Source organism: Cervus canadensis, chromosome 7 (genome assembly GCF_019320065.1).
Source record: "Cervus canadensis isolate Bull #8, Minnesota chromosome 7, ASM1932006v1, whole genome shotgun sequence".
NCBI lineage: Eukaryota > Metazoa > Chordata > Mammalia > Artiodactyla > Cervidae > Cervus > Cervus canadensis.
The window spans coordinates 78,833,152-78,842,098 of NC_057392.1; positions in this window are offsets into that span (position 1 = coordinate 78,833,152).

Here is an 8,947-nt window from a genome sequence, read left to right on the forward strand (position 1 = left end):
TTTATCTCACATAGGAACAGAGCCTGAAAATATCATATCATTTCCATTTCTCTTTTGTCCTGCATAGCAAGGGAACAAGGGAATAAGCTACAGTTTTCCTTCCCTATGATATGTTTTTTTTTTAATGAAATTATTTGACAAAGATATACTATTCTATAACAATTTGTTTTCTCTTTTAATCTCTGAAATTTGGTTAGAAAATTAATTTGCCTCAACATGGTTATCATGTAACTGCACTATTATACTTAAGGGAAGCTTCTTAGATTAATATCTGATCAAGCCTTTATGTTTCTTTTTCTGCAGAATTTCTAAGCAAGACACTTTACTATAATATCTAATGAGATATTTTTCAATTAAGTATAACAGTGAAATAAGTTTTTTGTTTTAATTACACTAACAAATTGTATTTATTAAACACAGGCTTTCATCTTTAGTATTAGTTGCTAAGTCACGTCTGACTCTTTGAAACCCTGTGAACTGTAGTCTGCCAGGCTCCTGCCTTGGAATTCTCCAGGCAAGAAAACTGTAGTGGGTTGCCATTCCCTTCTCCAGGGGATCTTCCAGACCCAGAGAACGAACCTGGATCTCATGCACTGTGGGTGGATTCTTTACTGTCTGAGTTTTTGAGACAACTGACCACTCCATCTACAAGGAAACATTCTCTCTCGAATTTTCTGGCAATTTACTTCGCTGCTTCTCTTTCTATCCTTCTGGTAACTACTTTCCAGTACTAATCACATCATCCTCTGTATTCTTTGCCGCCCTTAAGCTCAGTTCTGAGCCCTCAAACTGACTCATTTCTGAACACCTTGGGATAACCTCAAAACTACAGCATCACTGGAACTTTTCCTCTGCTTCCCGTCCTTATTTATCTAGCCTTTCCCTACTGTGGAAAGTGCTGAATACTACAAAAATCATTTTCTAGTTCTGGAAGTCAAATTTTAAGATATCCCTTTTTAATACTCAAATTTTGACATTCAAATTTTAAGAATTCTCTTTTGCTAAAGGCTTATTACCCCCTTAGTAAATGCTTTTCTTATTCTTTCAATTTTCCCCCCAAATGTACATGTCACATCCATTCTCTTCTATCTCCACTACCATCACCAACATGTCTCATCTAAACTATTGAAATAGCTTCCTAACATGTTTCCCTAGCCCATTCATGAGCCAAAGAGTTAATTCCCCACACAGCGACCATGGTAGCATGTTCATAATATAAACCAACTAATTTCACTTCTTTAAAAAAATAAATAAATAAATAATCAACAACAACAAAAAAGAAAACTTCAATGACTCCTTGTTTTCACAATGAAACACAAATGCCTTGACCAGGTTTATACCACCCATCATGATGGTCTCTAACTTCCTGTCCAATTTCATTTGATAATATAGCCCTTATCTCCCTTTCCATCATATTATACCTTCTCTAACTTCCTCTCAATTTCTCACAAAAAAGAAATCCTTTTTCTCCTCAGGAATTCTAACCTTATACTTCAATTCCTGCATAAGGTTACTTTAATCTCACGTAGACTTCAACTCATATGTCATATTTCAGAAGGGCCTTTAATAATCATCTTTCACAAACTAATCTTTATTAACTTAATAGTAGTTAGTAATCAGGAATTGTTTTATTTTTATGTACACACAGTCAGTTTTCCCTTTCTTGAATGCAGATTGAATATGTCATGGGTAATAAAGGTCTTCTTCAAATATATATATATATATTTTTAGCCACTAGCATGCTGCTGCTGCTTCTAAGTCACTTCAGTCGTGTCCAACTCTGTGTGACCCCATAGACGGCAGCCCGTCCCAGGCTCCCCCGTCCCTGGGATTCTCCAGGCAAGAACACTGGAGTGGGTTGCCATTTCCTTCTCCAGTGCATGAAAGTGAAAAATGAAAGTGAAGTCGCTCAGTCGTGTCCAACTCCCAGCGACCCCATGGACTACAGCCCACCAGGCTCCTCCGTCCATGGGATTCTCCAGGCAAGAGTACTGGAGTCAGGTGCCATTACCTTCTCCGAGCCACTAGCATAGTACTAGTCTATTGCAGGCACTATGTAAATACTGAATGAATGAACAAATAAATATATGAATTAATAAACGAACATAAAAGTCATGTTTCCACATATCACTGGAGGAAGTGACCTCTATTTAAGTCTTTATCATATGGAGAAGTTATGTATTAATGCAATGGGGAAAAAAAGAACACAAATAGAGCTACTCTATTTGCATGGACTGATCTTATTTTAAATCTCATAAATTACCTTCTTTCAAATCTGCTCACAGTCTGTGAAAGACCTTTTCCTCCAAAAATTCATAATATTATGTTGCTTAGAGCAAAAATGACTTTAGTAGAAAGTCAGAGCTATACCTTCATAACAAAGATACAGACCATCTTACAAGCGCTGATGGAGTGGTGTTTCTTTCTTTTTTTTTTTTAAGGCAACTTGTATCATCTGAGAAAGATGCCTTCTAAGCAAAGTTCTTTGCTTGGCCTCTGCAAGTGTATGTTACTATAACATCTGATCCCAGGAATGAAGAAGATTTCAAGATTATTTGACATCCACAAGTTCAATGATACAGAAAAGGCAGGTGTTGCTAATGAAGGAATAGGACAGCATTTGCCAACTCCTCCAGATGCTTCTCCTTATAGCCAGATGAAGCCTCACAGTACGTTTTATTTTGTCCAGATGCTACACGTTTAAAGTTTTGGCAAAACAAGGGTAAACTAGGTCTATGATCCAGATAAAGTTGGCGTTCTCTCTGCCTTTAATGTCCATATCAGTTTATCAAAAATGAGCTCCAAATTGAAAACTATTTCATTGACCCAATTCACTTAAATAGTACATGACTTAAGGCTCTTTTCTGATTAACTATAGCACATCAGTCACAGTACAGATAAACAGACATATTAAATAAAACAGTTTATGCTGAATTGCTACACATGTACACAGGAGTTACTGTCACTAAAATATTTAGATTTAACATTTTGATCTTTTTCAGACTTTTTAAAAATCAAAATTTACTTATCTTTTTTTTTTTAACCTCAAGTTATGCATCTTCTATCATCAATTTATGTCTGGAATCTCCCTATACTCATCTCATAAATGTTCTATTTTCTCTCATGGTGGGAAAGCATAACCATTCAAGTCATGTAAACATATGTGCAAAACTGGGTTTTGGAACTAACCTGATACACTTGGACTAAGTATGTAGATTTGACTTCCAGTCTTAACTGGAGACTTACTAGAGCTAATAACCATCTTATTATACAACTTTTAAATGATTAAATGATATAATATGTAAAAAATGTTTTATAAAGTGCCTCCTAGTATTATTTAAAAACAGTACATTACATATATTGTGACATTAAACAAATGTCAAATCTTTTTATTCTCTTTTTTATTTTCTTTTTTTTTTTTTCAAATCTTTTTAAAGAAAAATACATTGAACTAAATTAAGCAGTGCTTCTATGCATACCTCACATTTGGAATGACTGTTTAAATGTTTTGTCTGTATGAACAGAAAATACCATATCCATGTGTAAAAAGGATGTAATAAAAATTGAATTTTGACTGAATAGAAGGAATCCTATTAAAAAAATAGTTAAAGTTATTGAAACAAAGTAATGAACAAAAATAGGAGCCTGAGTCTCATAAAAAACCTCAGGACCGTTGAGGAGGGACAAGGGCTATATAACATGTACTCTAAATCATTAAACTGTTGGAGTCCCCATCCTTTTTTTCCCATTTACTTATATTTTTGCATCTCACAATTCATATGGAAAAAAATTAAAGACATAATTCATGCTCAGGTAGGGTATCTAAAAATGTACATGTATTGATGAGAATTTATAGTGAACCATTAAATGCCAATAAAGAAAATAAGCCTTTACATAAAATATGCAGGTATTACATTTTTTCATAAACAGTTTTTGAGGGTTACAGTCAAATTAAGTCTTACATTTCTTCTGTTAATATATTTGCATTATTAATTCAGTATTACAGTTAATTGTTGAAATCACTTAAAAATAAAAATATACATAAACCTAATTTATGCTTAATGGGCCTATGATATTTCCAATTTAGATTTATTTCATCCCTGTCCCACCAGTACCTTCCATACAACAAATGCAACCTCCGTTTGCTTCATAGCCAGGAAAAAATGAACCTGGGCCAGCCTATCGGAGAGCTAAGGTGCTTCTGGTGAAGAGACTTTTTTTTTTTAAGATAAAATTATCTTCATTATGCTAACTAATTCAGGGCTAGTTTGTAGCAGGAGTATCAACTTTGGATTTGTTACCAAAAGGGACAAATTTATGTAACATTTGGCTAAACCAATTCTCATCATTTTCAATTTTCCTGGGCTCAATTAGTTTATGTGCCATGAATTCAACTTTGGAATGTATGTTTTTAAATCAGGACAAACTGTTCAGAATGTCCCAACTAACCAGAGCAGTTACTTAAACTTCAACAAGCAAATTCAAGCTCTGGAAAAGAGAAAGATAAAAGACAAAGAAAGATAACAGACATTGTTTTCACCTGCATATGAAAAAGGTGGTATAGTAACATCATTTGCTCTACAGAACTTCAAGACTTCCCAAAAAATCAGGTTAAAAAAAAACTGATTCTATGTAAGTTATTCTTCTATCTGCAAATCTTACTGTTTATAGTCTAAAATATTCAGTGAAAAGTTAAAACATTGGTTCTGCAGAATATTCATGGAAGCTATTGTATTTTAATTGAACGGTATGAAACTGTCATTACATAGGTCAAAAATGTCAAACAGTAGTTTCATGTTTCAAATGTGATAATTTTATCTTTACCAGTTTATATAATCTGTATCACTTTTCTGCTGAGCTTGCATCATTAAGTCAGTGGTCTCCAAATTTTGCTGCACATTGGAATCACCTGGGAAGCTTTGTAACCTACTAATGCTTGATTTCCATCCCTAAACATTCAATTTAATTGATATGCAGTGTGACCTGGGCATCAAAATTTTAAAAATCTTCTCTTCTAATGTTCAACAGTGGCAATGTTTGAGAATCAGTCTGCTACATTGTTGGTTTTCAATCTTTGATTAAAATTAATGCAAGAAGCTATTTAAAATTCAAGATTAATTAACTCTATTCTGAAATTCTGGTTCAGAAACTCTAAGGTTGTCTTCTTGAACTGAACCCTAGAAAATCAGATAGTCCAACTACCATTTTTGTAGGTGTTTTGTAGAAACATCTAGATCTGTGTTTTGGACTCTGGATGTACTCAAGTTCATCCGATTAAATCAATGAATTGATAGAATTAATACAGAACTCCTGATTGTGAGGCCAGTGCCCCAATTAAAAATTTCCACACATAGTTCTAATATGCTGCCAGAGATGATATACTGCTGGTTTGCAATTTCAGTTAAATATAGTTATAAAAGTCACAACTAAAAACAGAAACAGTAGTCTGAGCTCTGCAATTCAATTAGTAATCATATAACTTGGGACAATACACTGAAAAATAGCATATGGATTGAATAACAGCAGAAACCTCATGGTTCTAACTGTTATAACAACTGAATGAGGAAAAAATTAAAAGCCTTAAGCATGATATGAAAGTGTTTATTATTCTTTAGAAAACAGCAACAACAACAGAAAATGTAGGCAAGACATTATATTTCCTGTAGCCAAATTCCTATCTACGCTGTTCTTACTCTTACCTACTTGGATAAAGCTCCAGAGTCAGACTCCATCAATATTCACAGACAACAATGAAATTATAATTTTTTTTACAAAAACGTCTTCCCTCTGTCTTCAGGACATCAGTGTATTGGTTTTTCTGTTACCTTACTAGATGTCTTTTTCTCACTGTGAAATGCTCCAGAGGTTAGTCTTCAGAATTCTCTTCCTTATCATCAGTCATTCTCCATGGAAATTATCTCATCCTCTTCTACAACTTTAAATATTATTTCTGTGTCAGCACCTCTGAACATTATTGCTAGCAGCAGACACACAGTCATTACTCAATCATATCCAATCTAGAACTGCTCCTCACTTTCCTAATCCCCATTTAGCACCACCCACCACACAGCCAACTCTCTTTCCAGAGCCTCTCAAGAGTCCCCAGAAGTATGCCCTCCCTTTCTGCAGCAAGCTACATAAAATTTTGATTGGCTTCACATGTCTTTCTAGAGCTAATTATCTTTCTTTCATGGTCTTGCACAGCAGGATAACCAAGTAGTGAGGTGCATGCATGCTCAGGCATGTCAGACTCTGACCTCTATGGACTTTAGCCCACAGGCTCCTCTGTCCATGGAATTTTCCAGGCAAGAATACTGGAGTGGGTTGCCATTTCCTACTCCAAGGTATCTTCCAGACCCAGAAATCAAACCCGTGTCTCTGGTATCTCCTGCTCAGTGGTAAAGAATCTGCCTGCCAATACAGCATATCCAAAATAGCCTGTATATCCATAAGATGGATCCTCTTGTGGAGATTTTTATTTGCTTTTAAAATGTTGCTTCCTTTTGATCACTGTTTTTTTTTTTATTCGTTAATTCTGTATATTCAAAACATGTATTCACTTAAAATTTTTTTTGAGATAAAATAATTTTCTTTCCAAAATTCTTTTGCCTTGGCATCTATTTAGGTCTAGAAATGCCATACAATAGAAATCAATGAAATAAACATAAAAATTATCTCATAAGTGAATAGTTCCTATTCTTTCTATATTTTAAAGAATCTTTAAAAATATTGCATAAAATATAAATTATCCTACAACCATATGGAATCTCACTGGAAACACCTATTTTGCTATTGCATAGTGGGTAACAGACTATATATGTAATAGATAGGACTGGAAAGTGAAACATGTGATTGGGTTAAATGAAATTTCTGCCCTTACAGCAGCTGCCATTATAACTCCAAACAGTTTGCTATAGGTAGACATTGATAGTTCAACTAATTAAAAACAGGTGGACTATTTGAACAGGAAGCTCTGCCATTCCTAGGTTAGGCTGTTAATGATAATAAGATCATTCACAACAGCAGGTGTTTAAAATGCCATTTATGTGTGTGGAAAGAGATGTGTTGGGTATAAAAAGTTATTTTTAATCTGTTCAGGATTTTTTTCTCAATTTAGGAAATTAGGTTCTGTTTAAATATGATCTAAAGGTGGTATTTCTTCTGAAATTCAACTGATTACATAATTCTTTAGCATAGAGATTCATAAATGGACATGGTCACATATTTTGATAATATATAAACTGTTTATTTTTACAGTTGTGTACTTAATCTAGGTCCTTAAAATACAACACAGTAAGCAGTTATCTTTCTTATACTTTGGCTCAAAATAGACTATAATCAGTAAGGTAGGCATAAAACCCAACCTTTTTTGTGCATGTGTGCGCCATTTTACTGAGTCAAGGAAATGGACAAGGAGTATATGTAATTGTGTAAAATTAGTTGTTGCTTACATTTTGACATAACTAGTAATTTACATTTTTAATGAAAAGATACAGGCTGTTACTAGGTACACTATTTTCACTTATGCAAAGTAACATGCCAATTGTGAAAGTTAAAATGAATTGCCTTCTGTGTTTGAATGACCTTGCTTAAGCCTTTTATGTGCGACAAGATTCTTTTTACTATTACTTTTGTTAAGTGAATAAATATCCACAACTTGGGAGTAAAGCAAGCAGATGACAGCATGTCCTCTCAATGTCATTGTTTAATAGGTTCACTCTAGAATTATTTAATTATCTAGGAGAGTGCACCTGTGTTTTATTTTGCTATTTACTATTCTACTAGATCCCTGAAACTGTGAAATTAAATGTTAACTTACAGGTTTCTGTCAGGTGGAAAAGATAAGCCTAAAGGACTCAGGGTTTCACTTTTAAGGCTTATAGGACATTTGAAAATTTTATTTCTATTATCAAATACTTTTCAAGAATCCTTTGATGATATAAATCTCTCTTCCTTGAATTAACATTTGAATCAGTATTACCATTTTATTGGTTCGCTTATTGATGAATGAGGTTAATAAAATTGTTTAAACATGCTATTTTATACTTATATAAGTAGTCTTGCTTTTAACTCTAGACTATTACAGTTCAACAGTTTAGTAAATTCTGTGGAGTAGACTTGTCTGCCAGAAGTGATTACACTGAGTTACCTGAGAACAGTACTTGATGGCTTATCTCATCCTGGCTCCCAGAGTAATTCCCAAGGGGCAGTAGGACTCAAGTCCTTGACTCTCTGTTTCTGTTATTTTTCCTCATTTTGTGTTGTTTTACATTTTGTTTCCAGTTCTAGTCCAAGTTTCATTATAGTTATGATTGTTTAGGATTGAAAAATTATTCCTATCTGGTGGCAGCACAAATTAGGATTCTGCTTTTATGAGCTGATTACTTAGTGGTCTGGTCTGCATTGAATGAATGATGGATGTATGTTATCTCTTGTGTGAGAGCTACTAGAGAATCCTGCTTAATGCTCTTTTAAAATTGCTTTTCTATTTGGGAGAACAATTGGGAAAAAATCCCATGCCTCCTGGAAGGGAAAATATGTCTTTGAAAATTGGATCAAGGAGTTATATTTCTGTAATTCTTCCGATCTGCTATGGAGGTTTTAAAATGTAATGTCTTAAGTCCTGTGTCCCTATGTCTGAATTGATATGAGCCTTTATCATTTTATCTTGTGACTTGAAACATTATCCTAATCTGAGTAATTATTACTAAATTAGATTATAAAGGCTCAAATTCAAGTGGTTTTGTATTAATTGGTTTGTAAACAATAGAGGTGGTATAGGTCTAATAATACAAAAAAGTTGAAAATAAACTGATTTGGAGATATTTTAATTTAAAAATATTAAATTTTAATATTTAACACTTTTACAGTATAAGATGTATAAAAATTACTTTCTTAGAAATTTTTAACCTCAATAACTTGTTTATATGCAAATGCAAGTTCAAGA